This window comes from Dermacentor andersoni, chromosome 9, assembly GCF_023375885.2.
Source record: "Dermacentor andersoni chromosome 9, qqDerAnde1_hic_scaffold, whole genome shotgun sequence".
NCBI classification, from domain to species: Eukaryota; Metazoa; Arthropoda; class Arachnida; order Ixodida; family Ixodidae; genus Dermacentor; species Dermacentor andersoni.
Genome location: NC_092822.1, coordinates 112,832,317 through 112,856,105, shown reverse-complemented (window position 1 = coordinate 112,856,105; position 23,789 = coordinate 112,832,317). Strand labels below are relative to the sequence as shown.

The following is a 23,789-nucleotide window of genomic DNA, read 5'->3' as shown; positions in this document are numbered from 1 at the left end:
TAAGTTCTTCAATCTAGCATTCAAGTTGAAAGGCTAAAGCCTACATTCCTTATCAGATACACGCCTTATTGGTGATTTGTTTTAGTAGTTTTAATGATTAACTGTGTTTTATGTGCTATGCTAATATTTAAACCTGTCTGTTATAGTGGAAGCCATTCATGCCAAGTAAGAGCATAATGCCAAAGGCCATGACAGGATGGGTGAGCAATTTTATTTCTTCTATACTTCTGGGACCATTTATGGAACACTTGTATTATTTCTAAGCAACTCTGTTTTCTTTAGTGCTTTACTAAGTGTTTTACTGTACTTCATTCCAGAACAAGCCATTTGCACCAGGCAAGGTTAGTACATGGAGAGCTGTGGTTTGGCAGAAAAGATCTTTTTGCTTCTCTTTGTGTGATTATAGCCTTAATTACTGGGAAGATAAACTTTTTATAATGACCTAAAGTTCTAATATCTAACCACAATAATTTGATGCTTTTTCTGCAGAAGCAGATCACGTAGGACAAAGTCCAATGACAGAAGGTAAGTGTTTTCAGTTCCTCTCACATTCAGCTAAAACCACGTTTAGGCAAATGAATTTTCAGTAAACTATTTGCAGAGTTGTGTGCCTGTGTCATATGGGCACTATTGAGCCAAAAACCTTTGAAAAATGATTCTGAAGAAAGGTAGAGAGCATATGAACACATTACCCGTTGCAGAGGCTCAGTGGAGATGGAATTCTGCTGCTGAGCACAAGTTCACAACTTCGACTCCTGGCAATAGTGGTCGCGTTCCAATTCGGACAGTAAAAATGCTCGTGTACCGTGCTTCGGGTACACGTTAAATAATGGCCATGTGACCAAAGTTAATCCAGAGCCCTCCACTACTACAGCATCCCTCATGACCCATTCCACAGATAGGAAGCTCTGACACTTGCGTCCCCCTAATCTAAAACTCTCTATTAAACCCTGCAATTTTAAGTATTTTTGAACGCATAAGTTTAATAGTGTGATTTTTAATTAACTAGCATGCACTCTGGGATTACAGATGATGACTGGCGTTTTCCTAACGACAACGCCCAGGGGGGTGACACACCTGGCATACCGAGTACGTTCTTTTATTCCCATTCTGTCTGAACAATGCTTTCGTGAATGCGAAAATATTAGTGTGCTTTAGACTGTGCTAGCGAACTCCATCAGGCTCATTTAATCCTACTTCTGCTGCTATTTGCTGTGTGACAAGTACATTTGCTTTACTCTTACCTGAGTGCTCACGTGCACTTTGTATCTAACAAATAAATGTAAATGCCTTGAGCCACCCATACCACCATTCATAAAGCAACTGATCAAATGTTTCGTTTTTATGCCGAAGTAATTGCCAGAATTTTTTTCTCTGCTCTCTAAATGTTGTACAGCTCAGCTTGTTTCTTATAGCAGCCATGCTATTTACTTGTGTCGAATGTAATGTAATTGTGTCCATATAGCATTATTTCAATGCTAAGCTTGTTTTAAAACACTTATTTGCACACACAGTGGCGTTAAAGGAGTCACAAAGATTTCATTGTTTTATTCTTATCTAGTGCCTGAGAAAGACTTCGTACAACTCCCTGATGAATCAGTGAGTACTATTGCAAACTATTTTCACATTCCGTTTCATGTTTAGTGCTTCAAAAGGTAATATTGGCATGCTAGCCTTTCAAACAGCCCATAAGGTTGTCACTGTCCTAACGAGATGGGGGAAATGGATGCTGCCTAAACCATATTCACCCATTTTGTATGGCAGTAGTTTTCATTTTACTTATCATTATATTGAAGTTTATTCCCTGATGTTTCTGTCACTGAAACGACCCACCGCCGTTGCTTAGTGGCTATGGTGTTGGGCTGCCAAGCACGAGGTAGTGGGATCGAATCCCGGCCACGGCAGCCGCATTTCAGTGGGGGCAAAGTGCGAAAACACCCATGTACTTAGATTTAGGTGCACGGTAAAGAACCCCAGGTGGTCCAAATTATTCCGCAGTCCCCCACTAAATTGTGGTTTTGGAATGTAAAGCCCCATAATTAGTTTTTTAGTCACTGAAACTGAAGGTTGGTGGGCATGTTGAAGAACATAATTTCTGATGAGCAAACCCTTCTTTCCTTTTTCAGTCAATGAAAGCACACACAACCCAGCTGCATTTCACATCCTTCCTTTCAGAATTTTCATTTCTGTTCTCTCAGTGCTCTAAAAATTACTGGAGAAATTTAGATAAGACAGCTGGTTGCACAATTCATTTAGGGAGATCCTCCTTTCGAATAATATGAGTATGGATGTTTCTTGTTCCTTTCAGTTTCATCTGGCAGAAGGCGTGATCGTTTCTGCAACCCAAGCAGCAAAAATTTTGAACAACCAAAAACCAACGCTTGTATACAAGGATAAAGCTCAAGCGACATGGGGCACAGATGGCCTTGTCAACAGGAGCGTGAGTAGCATTGCTGCACCCAAGCAAAGAGCATCTGGGGAGCTGCCAAAGCAGCCACTTACCCCTAAAAAAGTGAACGTTGTGACAGGTATAATGGAAATATTTGCTTTTTATATATAGATTCCTGTAACCTTGAAATGTCTGCAATGGCATATCATGTGTCTAGATTTTGGCTTTGTCTATAAAATTATTAGTTTTCTTGACATTTTGCTAACATTATTGAACCTTATGCACCGCTGTGCCTTTTTTTTTGTTTTGCAGCCACAGTCCGCTACTGGGGCCAGCTGAAATGTGAAGACACCACTGCAGCTGTGGCCTCAATACCAAAACTACTGTCTGAAAAAATTCAAGGTGCGAGAAAATCGCACAAGCGACTGGGCAATCCAAAGAAAAGCTCGATCTGTAGGATGTCAATAAATGAAGTTTATCAATGAAGTGGCCTAACTGCCCTTGTTTAGCAGCAGCTCTGAATGCAAGTGTGCCAATGGGCACCTTGAATGTATGGGGCTGCTGCCAATAATAGTGCCCACTGGTTCCAGTTGGTCCCAGTGGGGGCTGGGACCACTACCAACTGGTCCCAGCTGAACTGATTCCAGCTGGTCCCAGTGGGGGCTGGTACCAATACCAACTGATCCCAGCTTAACTGGTTCCAGCTGGGACCACAACCTACTGCGAATTTCACCATAAGCCAGTTCAATGGGGACCAGTTGGGAATCAAGTGGGACCACTTGGGATATTTTCACCTGGGAGCCTTTCCACCCGGTGCTGTTTGTCAAGCGTAGCGATAAATGCATGACGCCTTCAGTTGTCGGTGGAGACGTTCGACCATGCCGTTGCTCTGTAGCTGTCCTCAAGGTGCACGAAAATGAACGGGAGTCCGCGCGTAACCTCGTCCATGAACGCCTGAAAAGTTTGCGCCGCATTGTTCAAACCGTACGTTATACGGAGAAACTCAAATAGGCCAAATGGAGTAGTGATTGCTGTCTGAGGAATGTCGCTGGGTTCGACAGGAATTTGGTGGTAGGCGCTCACCAAACCAATCTTGCTGTACATTTTATTTCCTGCGAGATGGGCGCTGAACTCATGTATGTGGGGAAGGGGATATTGATCCAGAGTAATGACGACATTCAAAGCTTGGTAATCACAACAAGGGTGCCAGTGGCCACTGTCCTGCTTTGGAACCAGATGGAGGGGTGAAGACCAATTGCTAGAGGAAGGACGAATAACGCCGATCTGAAGCTTGTGTTCGAATTCACAGCGGGCGAATTTCAACCTCCATCCAGCGAGCCTCCGTGGCCGGGTCGTGACAGATGGGCCGGTGGTGGTGGTATGAGGAGTCACCTTGTGCTTGATGTGGAGTGCATCTTTCCGGGGCTTCGCTAGATGCGGGGGCTCAACAAGTATGCTGTCGTACGTTGAGACAAGCCGAAACGTACGGATGCCAACTGAGGTGAGGTTGGACTGCAGGCCAAGTACATCGAGGAGCGTGACCTTATTCTTGAGGCGCCGATCGTGAACACTCACATCTAGGTTGAAATGGCTCTCAGCTCCCAGTATGGCAAAGCTCACGTCGGCGTCACAAAAACGCATTTTGCAAGCGCCGGAGTCCGATGCCTAGCGTAATTGACCGGACCTCATGCGAAGCGATGACATAGTTGTTTATTGCGTGGAGCGTAGGTGTGGATTTGCCGCGTCGGCGATCTGCGGCCGTGACGAGGACGACAGCTCGGCTCCGGTGTGGTCGAGGTGGCGGGTGCCGGTGATGCGGTCGACTACAAAGAACAGGCGGCTTGCGCGAGGGGCGATGTCTCATGCCGCTGTTAGTAAATGGCCGATCCGTTTCCAGTGCACGAACAGGGCTGGGTGTGGTGACTTGCCTGTTAGCGAAAGCGACGGTGGCAGCAGCACAACTGCCGCGGCGAGTCTCTGGGTGCGCTGCGAGACTGTGAAGGCGAATGACTGCGCCGAAGTTGGTCGCCAGTGTAGCCACCCATCGTCAGCTTCTCCAGCGCACTGGTAAGGCGGTCGCATGTCTCCTCCAGGCGCTAGAGTCGGTCTCCTGGCTCTGAGACTCTCAGAGCGGCGATAGATAACTGTGCCGCAGAGGAGCAGTCACATATGCGGTCAGCGAGTGCAGCTAGCCGATCGAGACTCGTCTCGTCGGAACCAGCTAGCACCATGCGTGCGGACTGTGGGAGGCGCCGCAAGTACAGCTCGCGCAAAATTGGAAGCTGGCCCTAGTTTGCGGAGTGGCCACCGAGCAGCTGACGCAACCGGTGCAGGAGTTGGGACGTCGATGGCCGCCGAGTTCGTCGGACAGGAGTTATTGAAGCCTACTCTGTTGCAATGGCTTGAAGCGCTACAGGACCGTGCGTTTGAGGTCGCCGTATGCTGTGGCCGAAGGCGTGCCCCCTAGCAAATCGTGTATGGCAGTGAATGGCATCGGCGAGTTTGGGGCGTAGCTTGGCGACGACGTGCAGAGATACCTTGCCATCTGTGAAGCTATGCGCCGGAGCTGAAAACGGGCCTCTACTTGCATAAGCCAAGCTCAAGGATTCTTGTGCCAGTAGCTGGGAAGCTGAAGCTCCACGGCGATGAAAGGAGACGTAATCGTGGCGTCACCTCTGTCAGTAGGAGTAGGAGCAGCGTCGTCCTTGGCAGTGTTGGAAAAAAAAAACCCCACTTAAATGTCCTCGGTCACCACTTTTTGGGAGCTCCATTTAGCGGAGGAAACACACGTTTTGACAGGTTCAGAGCGTACAGCCGACTGGCTTTATTCCGCAGTAAAAGCAGGTTTGCCTAGTGGCCATGGTGGCACCCCTGTCGGGCAGCCACCTCACTTCCAAGAAAGAACAGGGTGTGATGACCCCCAGGTGGAGGCCAGGAGAGGTAACTGGATTTCCGAGAAGCGGTGCACAACGTATAGTGACGAATGGTCGCTACAGATCTCCGGTGCTAGAGTCGATATGGGAGCAGCAAGAAGACTGGTTGGGCAAGCTTCGGAAATTTGGTTGTAGTACATGTATATGCCTGAAAATTTTCCTTCGTTTTGAAACTGACCATTTTCTACAAAACAATCTGTTATATGCATAGTATTTGGCAACGACTATGTATGTGTATAAAGTGCTATTGTTTTCTGGATTTATAAAAAAAATTATTGCTTCCAAATTTAGATAAATACAGGCATGTCAAGTGAAGTAAACAAAGCGTTACAAGCACGATCTTTAGATAGATTCATGCGCTAACCACCATGACTATGGTAGCTGAAGGATCAACGCGCCAAAATTAGTAGGAGCCTGATCAGAACATTTCATGCGATGTGCACTTAATTTCTCTTGCTTGATCAGAGGCCACAAACAGTGATCGACCTAAACAGGTACGTCGTCCCTTTGTGCGCGCCCTGGTCCGAAGATGCAAGGGAAAACCAGGCAGTTTCTCCGGCAGGACGAAACATTGATAGCAGTGACAAGGTTTGTCGTTGCGCTCAAGCTGCTTAAGTGTTAGAACAGGCCTCTACAGCGTCTTATTGTGGCCCCAACAAAACTCTGAAGAAGGCGGGCTCACCAGTCCGCAGCAGACCGCACTGCCACAAGAAGCGTTACGCCGACCGCGATGGGAGTCTGCGTGCCGACAATGGCGAGCTTGGTGAAGGTGAATAGCGTATCGTGGATGTTTGCTTGCCGCTGAGGAAAACGCGTGAGTTGGGTAAGTCGATATCGGCCGAGAAGCGGTTTAGGATGCGTACCCATGCGACTTTTCAAAGAAGGTTACTGTACTTTGCAACACGTGAACCTGCATGTCGTGGTGTAGCAACCACGACAGACGCTGCGCAGACAAGGCCAGCAGGATGCTCGCAGCGACGCTGAAAACCACTGCAAGCGGAAAACGCAGTCCTATGTGCGTGGTTGGCACGAAAAAGCATTACGAGTGCCTAAATCGGCCTCGCATTACAACGTCACGCCAAAATTTGGCAAATGAGCCCAATTCGAAGGCGTTTACGAGTGCAGCGGCCGTAGCAACAGCAGTATCATCATAACAAAACACAGTAAAAGGAAAGAGAACGTGTTGTTTTCCTTTGTGTATATCGCCTTTTGCAGTTTTTATTCCTGCGTTTTTTGTCGCCGCGCTGCGGGCCAGTTATCTGACACTGCAGCGTGCCCATGCATGCACCTTTCAAAGCAATAGGATTCAATCGGCCTAACCACATAAAGGCAGGTAAACAGGTGGACTTATCGGGACAAGTAGGTTGCTAAGCCGATCAGTTATACCGTTCAGAAAAATTAAAACTCTGCCAAAATACTGGAAACCAAACGCATTTATATAGTTTGATGTGCGATGTGAATTATGGATCCTTTCGGGATCCGCACACACAACACAAAGAAAAAAAAGAGAAGAAAGGAAACGTAGAAAGAAAGAAACTACGGGAGCAGAGCCAAAGCGTTTTCCACAAACATTCCAAGATGCTCATGTGGACCGCACAAATAAAATTGCTGTGCTAAAATTATTTCTGAAGTATACTGATGACGTAGACAACCATGTCTGACGCGGGCGGCGCAATTATCGTCGACATGATTTGGTAAACAGCTGGATGAAGATGACAACAGTACGACGATGGAATGGTGACAATGAAGATGATGACGACGCAACGACGACGGCAGCATGACCAAGGCTGCATGATGACAACGGAATGAAGAAAGCAGGATGAGGACAGGATGACAGCAAAATGATGACAGCGCGACGACGGTGGTATAAAAACAGGTGCGCACCTCTATTTTCTTTGGCTGGTTCTTTACTGTATGGAGGCCAAATACCCATCCACCCATTCTCTTTATTATCAATCAGATCCCACGCACTGTGGGAGGTGGTCTAAGCCATTGTATGTCAAACTTTCACAGTACGTGAGCTCCTTTAGCAGTAATAAAGCTCCCCCTCCCCCTTTACCTTTATATTCCTTATGAATATTTGCTTTTTTTCAATGACGTAGGTATACCTCCATAATAATTTATTTAAAAGAGGTTAACTACTAGAAGGAGAGCTACCAAAAATATTTGGTAATGTTATTATCAAGGATTTATTTAAGGAGGTATTTGAGTAAGAAGGGTGCATTTGCTTTATTGACGCGATCCTATCTACTGGATACCAAATTCAACAGTTTTTGTGACACAAAACTGGCTTTAGGCGGAAGGCCGTGTTCAGTGAAGTTTTCTTGTGGCGACCGAATGTTTACATTCGGTCGCCACGAACGGCCGTTTGGCTGGCCGTTTTGGCGTCTACTTTGTGGCCAAAATTAATATTACACTCTTCGTAATAAACGTAACTTAATGGATATATATTGTCACGTTGTAGTGACGATAAAGAAAATAGTCCCAAAACTGCCGAGAAAGACAATGAACACTCTCGGACACTCTCGTGCAGCCCACCAGCCGTATCCACTGTAGCCCATCAAGGCGCCGGCATGAATACTTCAACCACACTCGGTGTTGGGCGCGCGTGTTTTGAACGCGAGCTTGCACGTGTCGTGCCAGCTGCGCTGATTTTTTTTGTTCGCTCCTGCTGCGAAACCGCGCGCGGTCTGCACATAATCGTTTAACTATTTAGGAAAAATTATTTCGAAGGACATTTACAAGCCTCCATCGATCCTGCGCAATGTACAATTTCATAAAGTAGACGAAACACGCCTTGTGAAATGAAGAAATGATTATTTTGCTCTACATAATTGCTTGTTCCGGGAATTTTGGTGCACTCATACAATGTTGTGGAACCAGGTAAGCAGCAGTAGTGGCCGTACGAAGCTTCATTGGATGGCATCAGCTGAAAGAAGTAAATTACAAGCATGTATCATTGTCGCGGCTTGTCATCAGTTCGCCGTTGGCGTGAAGTCGTCGACGGGGTATACAAGCCGGTTGGTCGTTCTGTACTCAAGCGAACACAGTGAAGGAGTCGAAGTGGGCAGAAAGAGAGAGAAAAATACTTATAGACAGACAACGACACACAATTTAAAAGAAAAACACACAAAAAACACAATAACGCTAACACACATGCACTTATTCTAGATTAATGATGAACACGAAAGAAATACAACGAACAGTTAACATTAAATATAGAAATTAACACTACACAAAACACACTTAAGAGTGGTCAACTAAACAGAGTTCAAAGGAAAACAAATGATGGCATACGCATGGCCGGGCAGCTGTAACAAGTCGATAAAGCGTGGAGTCGACGGCAAAGCTTACCAGAAGAACGCTGGCAAGCCGATCTCGTTGCGGTGGACGCGATTGCTGGACTGGGTTTCCCGGGAGTCTAAGTATGACGTCTTCCCTCGAGCAGGTTGAACTAACTTGAGGGGAACTACCGTGAGCTTTGTTGCAGACGTTGGTTTGTCGTTTCTTACGTCAACTAGTAAGTCGCAGTTCAGACGTGGCTAGGCGGCCCAGGCGATACTGGACGGCACTAGCTCCTCGACGCTTCTCAGTAGATTAGAGGCTCAGCTTCTAGACTGCTTAGCTCGGTCTAAAGCCTATGTGTACGTAACTTCTCCTTTCCCTAGTTCCCTGTGTTAGGGAAAGGCAGATACTGGTGAAGATCCAATCAAGTTCACCCAATTGTGTCGCGGCTCCTCTCAAGGTCTTGGCCGCGCCTATTTTAATTAGGGGCTAGGGAACGAGTGATTACCGTCTGCTGCTAGAGGTCGCGCACTTGTATTGCACCACACACGAATCCCCTTCAGTCCCTGGCGGGCCTCTATCGTTCGTTCACAAACACAGGAGAAACGACGGCAGCCGGTCACACGGCGCTGTCGGCACGCATACACTGTCAGCAATTCGTGGACACAGGATTGCAGAGAGACAGCACTTATTTGGGATTATTGGCACCCCTGCCTTCTTAGCAAGATTATTAATGCACGCGCGGGGCAGAGAATACACTGCAATTCCTACAAAAAGTAGTCGGGGCGTCACGGTCGAGCAGACGATAAAAATACAGTAATCTCTAAACGTGCCTTCGACTTCTTTCGGCCGCTTGCCCGAGTGGCCGGCAATAACCGTCTTGCTTGCCGGTTCCTATTCCTACTACCTGTTGGCGCCCGTTAATCGGTGCTTCGTCGAATCGAATAATACCGCACCGTGACAATCATTTTGGTATTTAGACCTTTTAAGAAAACTGCGTGTAAAGGCGAAACGTGCGAAAATGGTGACAGGGCGGCATTACAAACACAAGCAATTCGCTTTTACATACCATGGCGTAGAAAATATCCGAAATCCTAAACAATATCATGAAATAGAAAGAAAACATCTGATTTCCAAGCATTACCCCATTCCCAGGCATTGTTTTCTGCACATTTATTGCACAAATACACAGACTACTGCGCGTTTCCGACACCGCCTCAGCAGACGCGAGGGTACACTACCTGCACAGTGGCGGCCACAACGCAGGCTCTCAGCCAGACGATGCAAGACGCCCGGAGGATGCCTTCTACTAGCACTCAAGACAAACGCGTGGGTGCAAAGCCTGTTTTCAGTCGTTCTGAAGGCAGAATTTTCGAGCTCTTGGTTTTTTAGCCCCTCGGCGTTATCTTTCGCGTTATCTTTTGCACATTCTGCTGGCGTAGGCAACACAGTCCCGTGTTATCACTCTTGGCAATCGCTGGTCGCATTTTCGACAAAGCGCGAGTACTGAAAGAGCGTATGTTTTGTGGGGAGTCGGAGGGGGCAAAAAGTGCGTCACATACTTGGCCCGGTAAGATTCAGTACACGCATAACTTCCTGCGTCACAGCGGTCGAGCTGCTTTACGCTAACTGCGTCAGAACGCCGGGTGCGGACAACGTGCCTCAAAATTGTCCAAAAAAGTACCGAAATTAATTACAGTAATGTTGGTGGTCAGAGAAAGCGCGACAAACTTCTATTAAGATTCAGTACACGCGGAACTAACTGCGTTACAGCGGCTGAACTGCTTTACGCTGCGTCACAAGGCCGTGTGTGGCGAGCGTGCCGAAAAACTACAGAATTAAGTTACAGTAATGTTGGGGCTCATAGAAAGCGTCGCAAACACCTCCTAGTTAGAGCCATTAACACAACTTAACTGCGTCCCAATTTTCGCTAACTGCATCACAAGCCTCGGTTCTATGTCGTAAGCCTAAAATTGGTTGCAATGCGTTGCAGATGGCCAAACAAAATTTCTCACCTTACCTGTAGTCGCATACAACTTTAGAAAAAAGGGGAGGCCCCGCCCAGATGACCGAAGCGCGACAGCCGATTGCCTCCGCGACTAAAATAGTCCCGCTGGAAACATCGTGCTCCTTAAACGCTTAGGTCTTGGTATAAATAAAGACTTTTGCATTTTGATGACTGGTTTATTAAAGCTCTCATGTGCTACAGCACATGCCGGATAGCGGCAGAAAAACAACCCCGTGCCTTTAACAACGCTGCCCGTCGTCTGCTCTTTAGCTTCATTGCAAGTGACAAAAGTAGAAAGAGCAGCTCTGCAACGCTTGTGCGCTTGTTCACTTGTACACGACGTATCTACTACTCGTTTCTCAAGCTTAAAATGAATCAGTTGCTATTGAAAAAGTACTTATATAAAACAATGCATTTATGGCAACCATTACAAACCTGAGGCGAGGATACGGTCGAGGCAGGAAGGTGCAAAAATGCTTCATTCATCGATTTAAATAAATACTCTCGGTTATAAATAGCATAAAATTTATATTTTTTGGCTTTGTGTTTTCACAATTTCACAGCACGCATTCTACAGCTTGCGCATGCAGTGAGAACTGGTGGACAGCAATCAATGAACGGTGCTACACAACGCTCGAACACCGTCGCTAGACGCTCGGCTATATCACTGCTGACATTAGAGAGGTTTAGCTTGTCCGGTATTCCGGTAAAACGCAGCAACAACGTTGGTGCAGCAACACGATTATGCCAGTGCCGAAAATTGACACCAACAGCGAAGAAGAATACGCTCGGTTAATGCAATATTAACTGTTTCACGGCCGCCTCGATCACGCGCGCACGGGGCTTGCTCCGGCCGTTCCATTCGGACGGAGAGGGCGTAATTGCGGAGAGTGGCGCGGCCGCTCTTTTCGCCGCACCGCGGCGCGCGTGCCCGACCCCTCGCCTCCCCTGCTATGGCTTCGCAAGAGGCGATTTGTGGCGCCTTGGACGTAATGCGTGATGAAGAGTGGCGGAAAACCGCGATGAATACAAATTTACACAAGAACACCAATTACTCCAGCGGCTAGGTATTTATTTTCTTACTAAGCTCCAGACGCTGCGGCCGCATGTTGCCCGAAGCGGGCACTCATGATGCCATGCGAAACGAGTGCTCCCCGGAAAACAATCATATCTGCGGGTTTTGGGCGCAGCAGGCCAATGAAAGCATGGAAGTATGGAAAGGCATTGCTTCTTTATAAAAGAAGTGCCACGTCTCACGAGGCAACGCAGTAGTAATATTTTTCCCCTGTGAATTCATGAACGTTTGTGCATGACGTACAAGCTCGGTCAGAACGTCTTTACGGTCAAAAAACAGCCTGGAAGGAAAATGGCAATTGTACTATGAAGAAAATGGGCAGGCGATGTTGCACGCTGAGCTGTCAATTTTATATTCCTTAGGCGAGCTCATCACTGTTCCTCCTATACGAGAGAATCTGCTCACCAGAGTCGACAGCCGCGGAGGGCAACGTCCTGTCGCTCTGATTAGTCTGTATACTTGAATATCATGACTATATTCGTGGTAAAAATTACCAGCATAACAAAGTCAGTGTATGCAGGAATTTATTTACAATAAAAAGTTGTCAGCTCGCGCGCGCTCGAGCTGTTTAAACGCTCAAAACCTTTCGACTGAGCGGCTTAGTGATTTTTTTGCGATAGGCCACTCTGTCCGTAACAAGAGCAACAATGTTTGATAGGAGGGGCTTTATGAATTTCTTTGCCACTATTGACGATGTGACCGAGGCATGGTCTTCTCTTGCCTCGCATATAAATAGAGGACAACTCTTCAGATGCCGCAAAATCATTGCCGTGATCTTCTTGCACACATCGTTTGTGCCAATACGTGGCACTGCGATGTCGATGGCCTTCTTTACTTTTACAAGAACAGCTACAACCTCGGGCTTTGGGAACACCAAACCCCCTCTAGTTCGGTGGTTAATAAGTCCCATCACTGGTGATATTGATGGTTCCGAACAGTTGCGTAGCTAGGTCGTCTGGCACCCGGGGCCCATAGGTCTTCCGTCACCCCCCCCCCGGGTGTAGCCGGCGAAAGAGGGGTGCCTTCAGACGTATAAGACACCCCCCCCCCCCTCCACTGGCCCCTTGCACCCGGGGCCCACGGCCCCCCGGCCCCCCCTGTTGCTACGCTACTGGTTCCGAATCATTCAGTCTCGGGCAGGCGCTGCACATCCTTTGTTCTTCTATCGCTTTCACGACGAAACCGGCGACGTATGCTACTGCAGCGGTTTCTACTGTTGAAGGCGGCCGCTGCACTGAAAAAGAAAAGGTAAGAACAAAGTGCTCATATATCAGGACTAATTAAGGAATATGGAGCTCCAATCCCGGCTTGAAAAAGTAATAAGCTCGAAAGGCTATTATAACTGCATGCGCAATACATGAAGTCTGCCTACTTACAGGGCATCACTTTCAAGGGCGCCAGCAAACTGTTGACATCATCCACGAAACTTGGTGGTTCACAAATGCTAGAAAACAAAACGGTACAGAAACTACATATTAGTGACCGGCATGAAAAAGGTGCAAAAGCATGGGGAAACAGCACTAGTTTGAAAGTAGGAAATCGCTAGTTGCTGCTGACACACTGCTTTGATCATCCGCAATATCGGGTGCTTCAGACAAGCTGAAAAACAAAACAGTGCAAGAACAAGAAGTTGGTTACCACTGTATGTGGTGTACAGAGGTAAAAGAACCAAAGGAAGCGCGCGTCCTTTTTGAAAAACTGACATCAAATAAATGGTGCTGCAGCGGATGTGCATACCTGAGTAGTGCACTACTGGTTTTAGCCGAGGTGTTCTGAGGAATGCTCGATGTGTCCAGTCCTGAAGATGTCCCGCTCGGCACAGCTGGATCAACTCTGCTCAATTGGGTTGATGTAGAAGCACTGTACATGCTGGAGCACAAAATGAATACGACAGAAATGACATCAGAAGGAAAAAATGCCAAGAAAATTTTCTAGCATGTTCAGCACAGACTAGCATTAGTGAACAAGTGAAATTAAACCGCAAGAACTTGATATACAGTGAAATACACTTAACTTTGCAGCAAAACTTGTGTGCTTACCTCATAACACTCTGACCATTTCCAACATTTGATGCCTGCGATGCACACAGGATGCCAGACCGGAGTAACTTTTCAAGGCCGAAGGTGACAGCTCTAGCGTCTAGACAGTCATTGCAACCCGCCATTTGACGCAAAGCACTGAACAGGACCTCAACCGGATCACTTGACAGATTTCTCGTGAGGACATAAAAGAACCCACTCTCCAGCAAGTACTTAATACAAAGAACAGAAGACTTGCTTGTGAGCAGCAGTGCCTCGTAAGTTTCTGGGCTTAGGAATTTTTTTCCACTTGATTTGCAGGCACTGTGGAGACTTTCAAGGTACTGCGGGAATTCGTCCTCAAGCCAATTCAAGCGTCCATCTGTCGCACAGAAGAAATGCATCTTGTAGGGCTTGTTGTAGGGCTCCGATGTATTCGCTTCTCCAAGCATGTGCCATGCCGCCGCGCCGTCGGCAGGAGTGGGAGAACAGCGCCGCTCCGCGGCGCGCGAGGAAACTTCTCCGATTACACCTCTCCAATGGGGTGCGCGCTGAATGGGACGGCCGGAGCAAGCCCCGCCGTGCGCGCGTGATCGAGGCGGCCGTGACTGTTTCTGTCTGTTTGAGCCTGGCGCCGCCAGGTGGCTGCACCATGCAGACCGCTCACGTTTACGCCTCCGCCTGCGTTTTACCGGAATACCGGAAAAGCTAAATCTCTATTGATAGTTCACGCTAAGTTGACGGCGACAAATCTTTGCGTTGAAGGCTTGTTCTACAAATAGTTTCTGTTGCGTGCACTTTTCTGATTTCTCCTGAGAATGGTTTTGCTCCATCACTTCACCCCGTCCGACGAAAAATGCAGCGACACAGTGTACGAACACACCCGCCGCTACTGTAGGCACCACTCTTTGGAAAACTTTGTCGCTGTAAGTTCACTCGGGAGCGAAATAAAACAACATGGAACAAGCACGCAGGACGTGTGTTCGCAGCGGTCAGGATCCTGTTTACAGGCAAAGCGTAGCGCAGCGCCAGCGATGCTCGCTTCAATGTTCCTTCGCCCGATCACGGCTCGGAATAAATGCACGCGGCACAAATGGCGCATCGTAAGCTCGCAGTAATATTTCTGGCATGATGGAGCATCACAAACAGTTCTGGAATTTACTCTGACGAGGGGCTGAAGCACACAGCTGACGCGACCTCGCCCAGTTCGAAGCGCGGGCGGCCATCTTCTCCGTCGGCAGGGTCACCGGGTTGACGTTTGTCCAGAGCGCGCGCTCATTGGTGGATGCTCGTGTGCCTCCGCCTCAGAGGAGTAAACGCCCCCTTTTTTCTAAAGTTGTATCCGACTATAGTGCAATGGGGCAGTGTTGCCGTGTCGAAGGGCAGAAGGAACGCAAGAGTACGCTAAAAGGCCAACAAACCTGGCTACATCGGAAAAAAAAAAGAAGAGATGCGCATCCGGCCTCGGTCACTTCGGTGGCGTGTCTGCCGCATGACGCATGCGTCTGGCGTGTCCGTTAGCTTGTTTTCAAGTAACGCAAAAAGAAATAAGTCGCAGAGTATAGGTTGATTTACACGCAAAACTTTTTAGTTTTAGCGGGAAAAAATAAAAAATAAAACAATGTCTGTTAACTTCAGTTCGCGTTCTTTTTTTTCCGAAGATCGTGGGAGCGAACTGATGGCATTAATACTAACGTGACGTATTTCCTCTTGCCAGTTTTTGCCGAGCATTCACTCTTGCTGAATTTCTTTCTTTATGCCAACACTGTGAATGACGAAACTAACCTTTTATTATGCGAACCTGTGCCCACAAAAGCAAGTTACACTCAAAGCACAACGACCGTGGCGAACGCAGTCCGCAATCGCCGAAATTTCTCCTGTGGGGCAAGTGCGTCGGCTTCTATGGATGAGTCATAAAAGGTTGCAGAATAATCGCTGGTTCCCACGTGTCTTCCACAACGTACTGCAGAATTCGTGTTACCCATACAAACGGATTACACAAGGTTTGGGTGACAACAGACAACGGGTAGAACGAAAGGGAATAGGTTTACGCATGTTGGTTATTCATCGTGACACAAGTAGCATGGCACAGTAAGGAAGACGGACAAGTCGAGAGAGGACAAGCGCTGACTTTCAAGGATTTCATTGAGGGTCCTGAGAATATATATATATACACCCATCCGCAGAGAGGAGAAGGTACACTGCCACGTGGCGACTGTGTCACAAATTCAAGCTCCTTTCTTTCGGGGGGGGGGGGGGGGGGGACCACTGACGGCCAACTGACGCAATAATCTTCTGGCCGTGCGATCTCGGTAGCTTCTGTGACTTTCCTAGTCAAGCTATTGCGATTGCGATACACGACAACAGTCTGATCAAGCACAGCACGGGAAGGTGACTACGCGTCACATTTTTCTTTTACAATGAGCTGCTAGTTGGCCATGTGTTGCAACATTGCTGACTTCTTTGCTGTGCTCTTCCTGACGTACATTCAAGCACCTGCCGGTCTGACAAATTTAGTGTCTACCACAAGTGAGTGGAATTCTGTAAACAACACCCCTTTTTTCAAGTGACGTAGGCATCTTTGTGCTTGATGGAACAGTCTGGTTAGCACGTTCTCGTAGGGCAACTCAACTTGCACAAACTTAAAAGCTTATTTGGCGCCCGACAGAACGCATAGATAATATAACGATAGAAAGGATAGAGCCATCGATAAAATTCGAGAAACTTCCGATAAATGCAGGCGCGTCCTCCGCTGAGCGATGAAGTTTAACCTTTGTTAGCCGGTGAAAAAGGGGTCACCCGAGAGAGATAAACAAGTACACGAGTCAATGCCCTCCTCTTAAAAAGCACCGTCCCGATGCTAAAAACATAACAGGAGAGCGAAAAAACAAAAGCATGTTAAGTAAAGAAAAAGTAAGAAAGACACAGAGTCCCAAAGTTTGTCAGCGCTGGTAGAACAGCTTAGTAGAGCGCTCGTGAGCGGCGCCACTGTGATAGCGAAATACCTTCTGGCATGACCTCATAGTCCAGTGCGCCAATTCGTCGAATGATCTTGTAAGGCCAGAAGTAGCGTCGCAGAAGTTTCGCACTAAGACATCGTCGGCGTGTTGGGGTCCAAACCCAAACACAGTCAACGGTCTGGTACTTCACGTGCCGTCGTCGGAGATTGTAGTGCCGGCTGTCGGCGTTCTGCTGATTGTTGACGCGCAGGTGGGCGAGCTTTCGAGCTTCTTCGGCGCGCTGGAGATAGGTGGCGACGTCAAGATTCTCTTCGTCGGGGTCGCGCGCAACGTCGTCGTCGAAGAGAATGATCCTCGCCAGACTTGAATGGTAACTTGAACGCTATGAAGTTTACCCAGACGCCATGGCTGGATTTCGACGTCACCGATGCTCCATTGACAACGTCATCGACTTGGTTGCGCACGTTCTACATCAAAAGGCGTGAGTGATTATCTGTCGCCAGGTTCCGCGACATCAAAGGAGCATATGGCAATGTTCTGCATGAGGCTTTATAAGAGGCTCTGGACATGATTGGCCTCGGCGATCGACTCTATCGTTGGACTCGCAGTTATTTACATACGCGGTCTCTCTTTGTAAATACCGAGGAGGGCCCAACTTCTCAACATTATACACACCATGGAATACCACCGGGTGGTGTGTTGAGCCCAAAACTCTTTAACCTTGTGCTTATTGGTCTTATAGAATATCTACCAATTAGGGCGAAGTTGTCGATCTATGCCGAAGACATCTGCCTCTGCGCATCTGGTGTGACGCGTTCTCAAGTGCGTGCAAGGCTGCAAAAATCTGCGACTTTGATATCGACGTACCTTAGAGAGCGAGGCCTCAGAATTTCTCCAGGTAAATGTGCATTGGTGGCATTTAGCCGGAAGCCAATGACTTTGTACGCCATATCCATCGGTGGACAAATATGTCTTATATGAGGACGCAGAGGTTCCTTGGCGTAATCATCAACCATGACCTCTGTTGGAGTCCCCATTTAGCCTACCTGAAGGAGCGCCTGACAGCCCTCTGTTTTCGAGTTTCTTCGAGTAAAAGCATGAGGGCTTCTGTACACATGATGATGCAACTGTACCGAACTCTGTTTCTCGGGTACATGAGGTACAGCTTGGCAGTGCTCGCCAATACCTGCAGAACTAACATCCGTACACTCGAAAGAGCTGAATCTCAGGCGCTTAGGATTTGTTTAGGGCTGCCACGATGTACATCAACATCCGAAACCATTTAATTCAATTGCACATGACTACCCAGCCAAGATTAAAATTGTTATGGAAGCATTCAGATCACACGTCAGGCACTTTGCTCGCACTCCTCTCCACTATCTTGCCTCACTGTCAGAAGGCCGCCTACGTGCCTCCTTTTGTCAGACGATACTGCCTTATCGGGTTATCGTGTATACCTGCCATCAGATTACACAACTGCAGCGAGAATTTTGCTTCCTCCTTGATACTTGGCTAAGCCACAAGTTCGGCTGACAGTGCCCGGAATTCAAATGAAGGCACAACTCTCATCACCAGCTCTCAAACAACTTTTGTTGCTCTTGCTGCAGGAACAATACAACGACCATACCCATATATACACTGATGGTTCATCCACCGTGGACGGATCCGCAGGATCAGTAATTTTTCCTGCGAAAATCACCACCTTCAAGTTCAAGACATGGAATCAGACTACATCTACAGCAGCGGAGCTCTCTGGTATTCGTAGCGCATAACGAATAATTCGACAGGAACCACTTCAAAAGTAAAGAATCTTCTGCGACTCTAAGCACCTCTACATTGCTTGCCTTCCGCCTTACGCCGCGGACCCTACGAACAACTAGGGCTACAAATCCAAGAGCTCCTTCATTGCCTCGTCAAGCAAGGACCCGACGTCACATTTCCGTGACTCCTTAGCCACTGTGGCATAATGGGTAATGAACAGGCCGATGAAGCTGCTCGATCTGCTAATGAAGGTGGCATGCAGGAGCCAATCCCGCTATCAAGAACTGATGCAGCAGCGCAACTTCGAGGGCTTGAATATGATGCCTTATAATCGTTGTGAAACGCACCTAGTTTCTAGCACACACGTGTACATCGACTGGACCCCTGTCTGAAACTTCAGCCTCTACCTAGACTATCCCGACCCGAGACAATGGCACATTACAGAATGTGGCTTGACGTCGCATTTACTAATTCGTTTGCTTTCGGCATGGGATGGGAAAATAGTGTTGCGTGTGACCACTGCGGTGACGAGGAAACTTTCGAACACGAGCTTTGTCATTGTCCCCGATACAGCGGACGCATGCAGTCACTCACGACCACGCTGGTATGTCTTGACGACCGGCCGTTTTCGGAGCAGACAGTCCTGGAACGCCGACCTTCACAGTCGTGACACCACAAGACAGTGAAGGAATTCTTGAAATTTTTACGTCCGAGTGGCCTATTGGAGAGACTGTAGTTCTCATCGACGTTAACGACCTTCCCTACATTTTTTCAGATAGTTTGCTTTTCCTCTCCGCCTGTATTTTTCCTTCTTTTATTTCCCCTTACTCTTCCCCCAGTGCAGGGCAGCAAACCAGAATCTTATCCTGTTAAACTCCCTGCCTTTCCCATCCCGTTTATCTGTAGCTCTCTCTATATTTGAGAAAATGGTTTACGGGGGTCAAGGGACTCAATATTGCTACGGAACAGCCGCCACAGTGTAGCTGCACTGAGGAGGAGGAAGACGAGGTGGACCCGCTTGTTATAGCGTCGCCATTTTGGCCTTCCGTTAGCGTCTCTGTAAATAGAGTGTATATAGCATTGGGCTTCAGCTACACGTAACATTACTTTGGCGGAGATGGACGTTCCCCGTACCCATCATGAGCTTCGCAGCGGTCGCAACGGTGACAGTGCAACTTCGGCTCCTGCTGGCGGCACATCATCTACACAACTGTCTCCGCCTGCAGCCCCGACCTACGTCGCCGTTTCCCCCCCTCGGGATTCTGGTGTTTTCAACGGAGCCGGCAGTCCTGACGTTGACGACTGGCTCCGCTTATACGAACGTGTCAGCACCAGTCACAGGTGGGATCCGACCATTATGCTTGCGAACGTTCTTTTTTACATCGACGGAGCTCCACTTGCATGGTTCCAGACTCACGAAGAGGAGATCTCGAGCTGGGATCTCTTCAAAGAGAAGCTCCACGACATTTATGGCAATCCCTTCGGTCGCCAAGTCAATGCCAAGAAAGCCCTTTCCACACGTGTACAGACGTCGACCGAGTCCTACGTGTCGTACATTCTCGACGTCTTGGCCCTTTGTGCCAAGGCTGACCCGACCACGTCTGAGGACGATAAGGTCAATCACGTCCTCAAAGGCATTGCTGACGACGCCTTCAATTTACTGGTGTTTACGAACGTCACCAGCATCGATACGATCCTCAAGGAGTGCCGCCGTCTTGAGCATGCTAAAAGCCGCCGCGTATCCCAGCACATTATGCGACTTCGCAACACAGCTGCTACGTCATCCTGTGAGGACCTGTTCCACCAGCCGTCGCGATGTGACAACTTGACCCGCATAATTCGTCGTGAGGTTGAAGCGGCACAACCGGCGGCCCCTTCATTCCCGTCACCCGATCATTCTCCGGTGACAATCTCCTTGATCCAGGCCGTCGTCCATCAAGAGTTGTCCAACGTCGGCCTGCACTCCATTCGTTCCGTATGACCGGAACCTCTCTCTCCACGCACGGCCCCATCGCGTCCTTCTTACTCTTATGGACACTGCAACCCCTCCGAATGGCGAACCGTGGACGACAAGCCGATCTGTTTTAACTGCCGACGTATTGGACATGTCGCTCGCCACTGCCGCAGCCACTGGACTTCCCCGACACGCTATTCTCCTAATTACCACCCTCGCCCCTCTAGCGCGTCCTTTTCCTTCGCCCCTTCCATGCCCACACCAACATCTGACCCTGCGACGCCTTTGACACGACCCCGCTACTCCCGCTCGCCTTCTCCCTCCCGTCGTCAATCTCGTTCGCCCCCGTCTCGCCATGCTCCTTCTCCGACCTACTGGCCGCAACCCCGACCAGAAAACTAGACAGTGCAGCTTCTGGAGGTGAAGCTGCATTGACGACATTGGCACGAAATCCTTGCTTCACCTTACCCACGAACAAGAATCTTTTGGATATTCTCGTCGACAATGTTCCTGTGTGCGCGTTGATTGACACCGGGGCGCATGTGTCCATTATGAGTGCTGCTCTTCGCCGTCGGCTAAAGAAAATTCTGACGCCTGCCCCGAACCGAATCGTACAAGTCGCCGACGGAGGGACTGTCGCTATTGTTGGCATGTGTTCTGCCCGACTCACCATTGCTGAGAGACACACCGTCGTTCTCTTCACCGTCATCGAGCATTGCCTCACGAACTCATTCTCGGTCTGGATTTTCTTGCCCATCATTCTGCCCTCATTGACTGTTCGGCCGGCTCACTTCGCCTTGACTTGCCTCTTCTTGCCGACCCTGTAGACCCGCCTCCGAGCCATCTGAGCTGCATAGATTTTATTCGCCTACCACCTCACTCTCTGACACACGTAGACTTGTTGTCCTCACCAGCTGTACCTGACGGCAATTACGTGGCCGCACCAATTCCGGCCGTTATGCTTACACATGGTGTTATAGTGCCGCACACTGTGCTGAAAATTACCGGCAACCGCACCTGCCTTCCACTTGTCAATTTCGCGCTAACCGCGCAAGTTCTGCCTCAGGGGATCTCCTTGGCTCTAATTTACGCTTTGCAGGATGATGAGGTCGAGCCATTCACAGTGGAAGATCGTTACAGCTCAGCCCATACAGTGACGTCATCGCACGGTACTGACGTCGACATTCAGAAGATGGTCTCCTCTGACCTTACACCTGCTCAAGCTGAAGCCCTTTGCCGCGTTCTTGAAGGCTATCGCGACATTTTTGACTTTGACAATCGACGCTTAGGTCAAACGTCCGTCGTGACCCATCGCATAAACACTGGCGATGCGAACCCTATTCACCGACGTCCGTATCGTGTTTCTGCGTCAAAACGAGCTGTTATCCAACAGGAAGTCAAAAAGATGCTTGCAAAGGACATTATCGAGCCTTCCTGTAGTTCCTGGGCTTCTGCCGTCGTACTTGTCAAAAAGAAGGATGGAACGTGGCGTTTTTGTGTAGACTATCGCCACCTGAAAAAAATCACAAAAAAGGACGTATACCCTTTGCCACGTATTGATGACGCTCTAGACTGCCTGTACGGTGCCACCTATTTTTCTTCTATCGACTTACGGTCCGGATACTGGCAGATATCCGTCGACGACATGGACAGAGAGAAGACTGCATTTGTTACCCCTGACGGCCTTTATCAGTTCAAGGTGATGCCTTTCGCTCTCTGTAACGCGCCCGCCACCTTCGAACGAATGACGGACTCTTTCTTTCAGGGGTTGAAGTGGTCCACCTGTTTGTGCTATCTGGACGACGTCATCGTTTATTCGCCCACATTTGACACGCATCTAGACCATCTTTCAGCGATTCTTGACGTGTTCCGCCGCGCCGGTCTCCAGTTGAACTCGTGAAAATGTCACTTCGCTCGCCGCCAAATCACCGTCCTTGGACACCTCGTGGACGCCAGAGGCGTGAGACCTGATCCGGACAAGATTCGCGCCGTCACGAACTTTCCTATTCCGAAGTCTACCAAAGACGTTCGTAGTTTCGTAGGGCTATGCTCTCATTTCCGACGCTTTGTGAAGGAATTTGCGACCATCGCACGTCCCCTTACCGACCTCTTGAAGAAAGACGCCCCATTTTCTTGGGGACCTGACCATGCCGCATCTTTTTCGCAGCTCACTACTCTCCTTACCACGCCTCCAATTCTGGCCCACTTTGACTCATCTGCCTCAACGAAAGTTCGTGGTCACGGCATAGGAGCAGTGTTAGCTCAACGCCAGCGTAGACATGATCGCATTATAGCCTATGCCAGCCGACTTCTATCACCCGCCGAGCGCAATTATTCAATCACAGAGCGCGAGTGCCTCGCTCTTGTGTGGGCTGTTTCCAAGTTTCGTCCATACTTGTATGGACGCCCCTTCTGTGTCATCACTGATCACCACGCGCTCTGCTGGCTATCCTCGCTTCAGGAGCCCACGGGACGACTCGCTCGCTGGGCGTTACGCCTGCGAGAATATACCTTCTCCGTGGTATATAAGACGGGACGCTTGCACCAGGATGCCGATTGCTTATCCCGCTACCCCGTTGACGAACCAACTGATGCGGACGCCATCGCTTGCGTTTTCTCTGTGTCCCAGTTGTTTTAAATCGGCAACGAGCAACGCCGCGATCCTTCATTACGAGCCCTCATCGACCATCTGGAGTCAACGCCTGGCGACGCCTCTCTCCGGATGTTTCTCCTTAAGGAGGGGACTTTATACCGCCGCAATCTCGATCCACACGGCCTTGACCTTCTACTCGTAATTCCATCGCACCTGCGTTCGACTGTCACGACGCTACGTTGCCGCTTGGGAGCCCTGTCAGCGCTGGAAGACGCCCTCCACACCTCCAGCTGGACGTCTCCAGCCGATCGACATCCCACCGGAACCCTTTTTCCGTGTTGGCTTAGACCTGCTTGGACCGTTTCCTCTCTCTGGCTGCGGAAATAAATGGGTCGCCGTCGCTACTGATTATGCTACGTGGTACGCAATCACCAGAGCCCTCCCGACAAGTTGTGCTACCGACGTTGCTGACTTTCTGCTCTATGACATAATTTTAGTGCACGGTGCTCCGCGCCAATTACTCACTGACCGTGACCGCAGCTTTCTGTCGGCAGTCGTCGAGGACATCCTCCGCTCCTGCTCGACGAAACACAAGTTTAGCACGTGCTACCACCCACAGACCAACGGCCTCACGGACCATCACCGACATGCTTTCGAAGTACGTCGCGACGGACCACCACGACTGGGATCTTCACTTACCATATGTGGCGTTCGCGTATAATTCATCGCGTCACGACACCGCCGGCTATTCACCATTCTATCTCCTATATGGCCGAGAACCCGCGTTGCCCTTAGACACTTTGTTGCCCTCGA

The 23,789-nt window shown here is 48.9% G+C and overlaps 1 long non-coding RNA gene across 1 annotated transcript; it reads left to right on the top strand.

The window, feature by feature from the left end:
• The first annotated feature begins 180 nt into the window (after positions 1-180).
• On the top strand, positions 181-2,207 carry LOC140213255 (uncharacterized). The gene is made up of 3 exons (XR_011890206.1): positions 181-525; positions 1,030-1,089; positions 1,562-2,207. It is a non-coding gene; the product is annotated as an uncharacterized lncRNA (long non-coding RNA).
• The last annotated feature ends 21,582 nt before the right edge of the window (positions 2,208-23,789 follow it).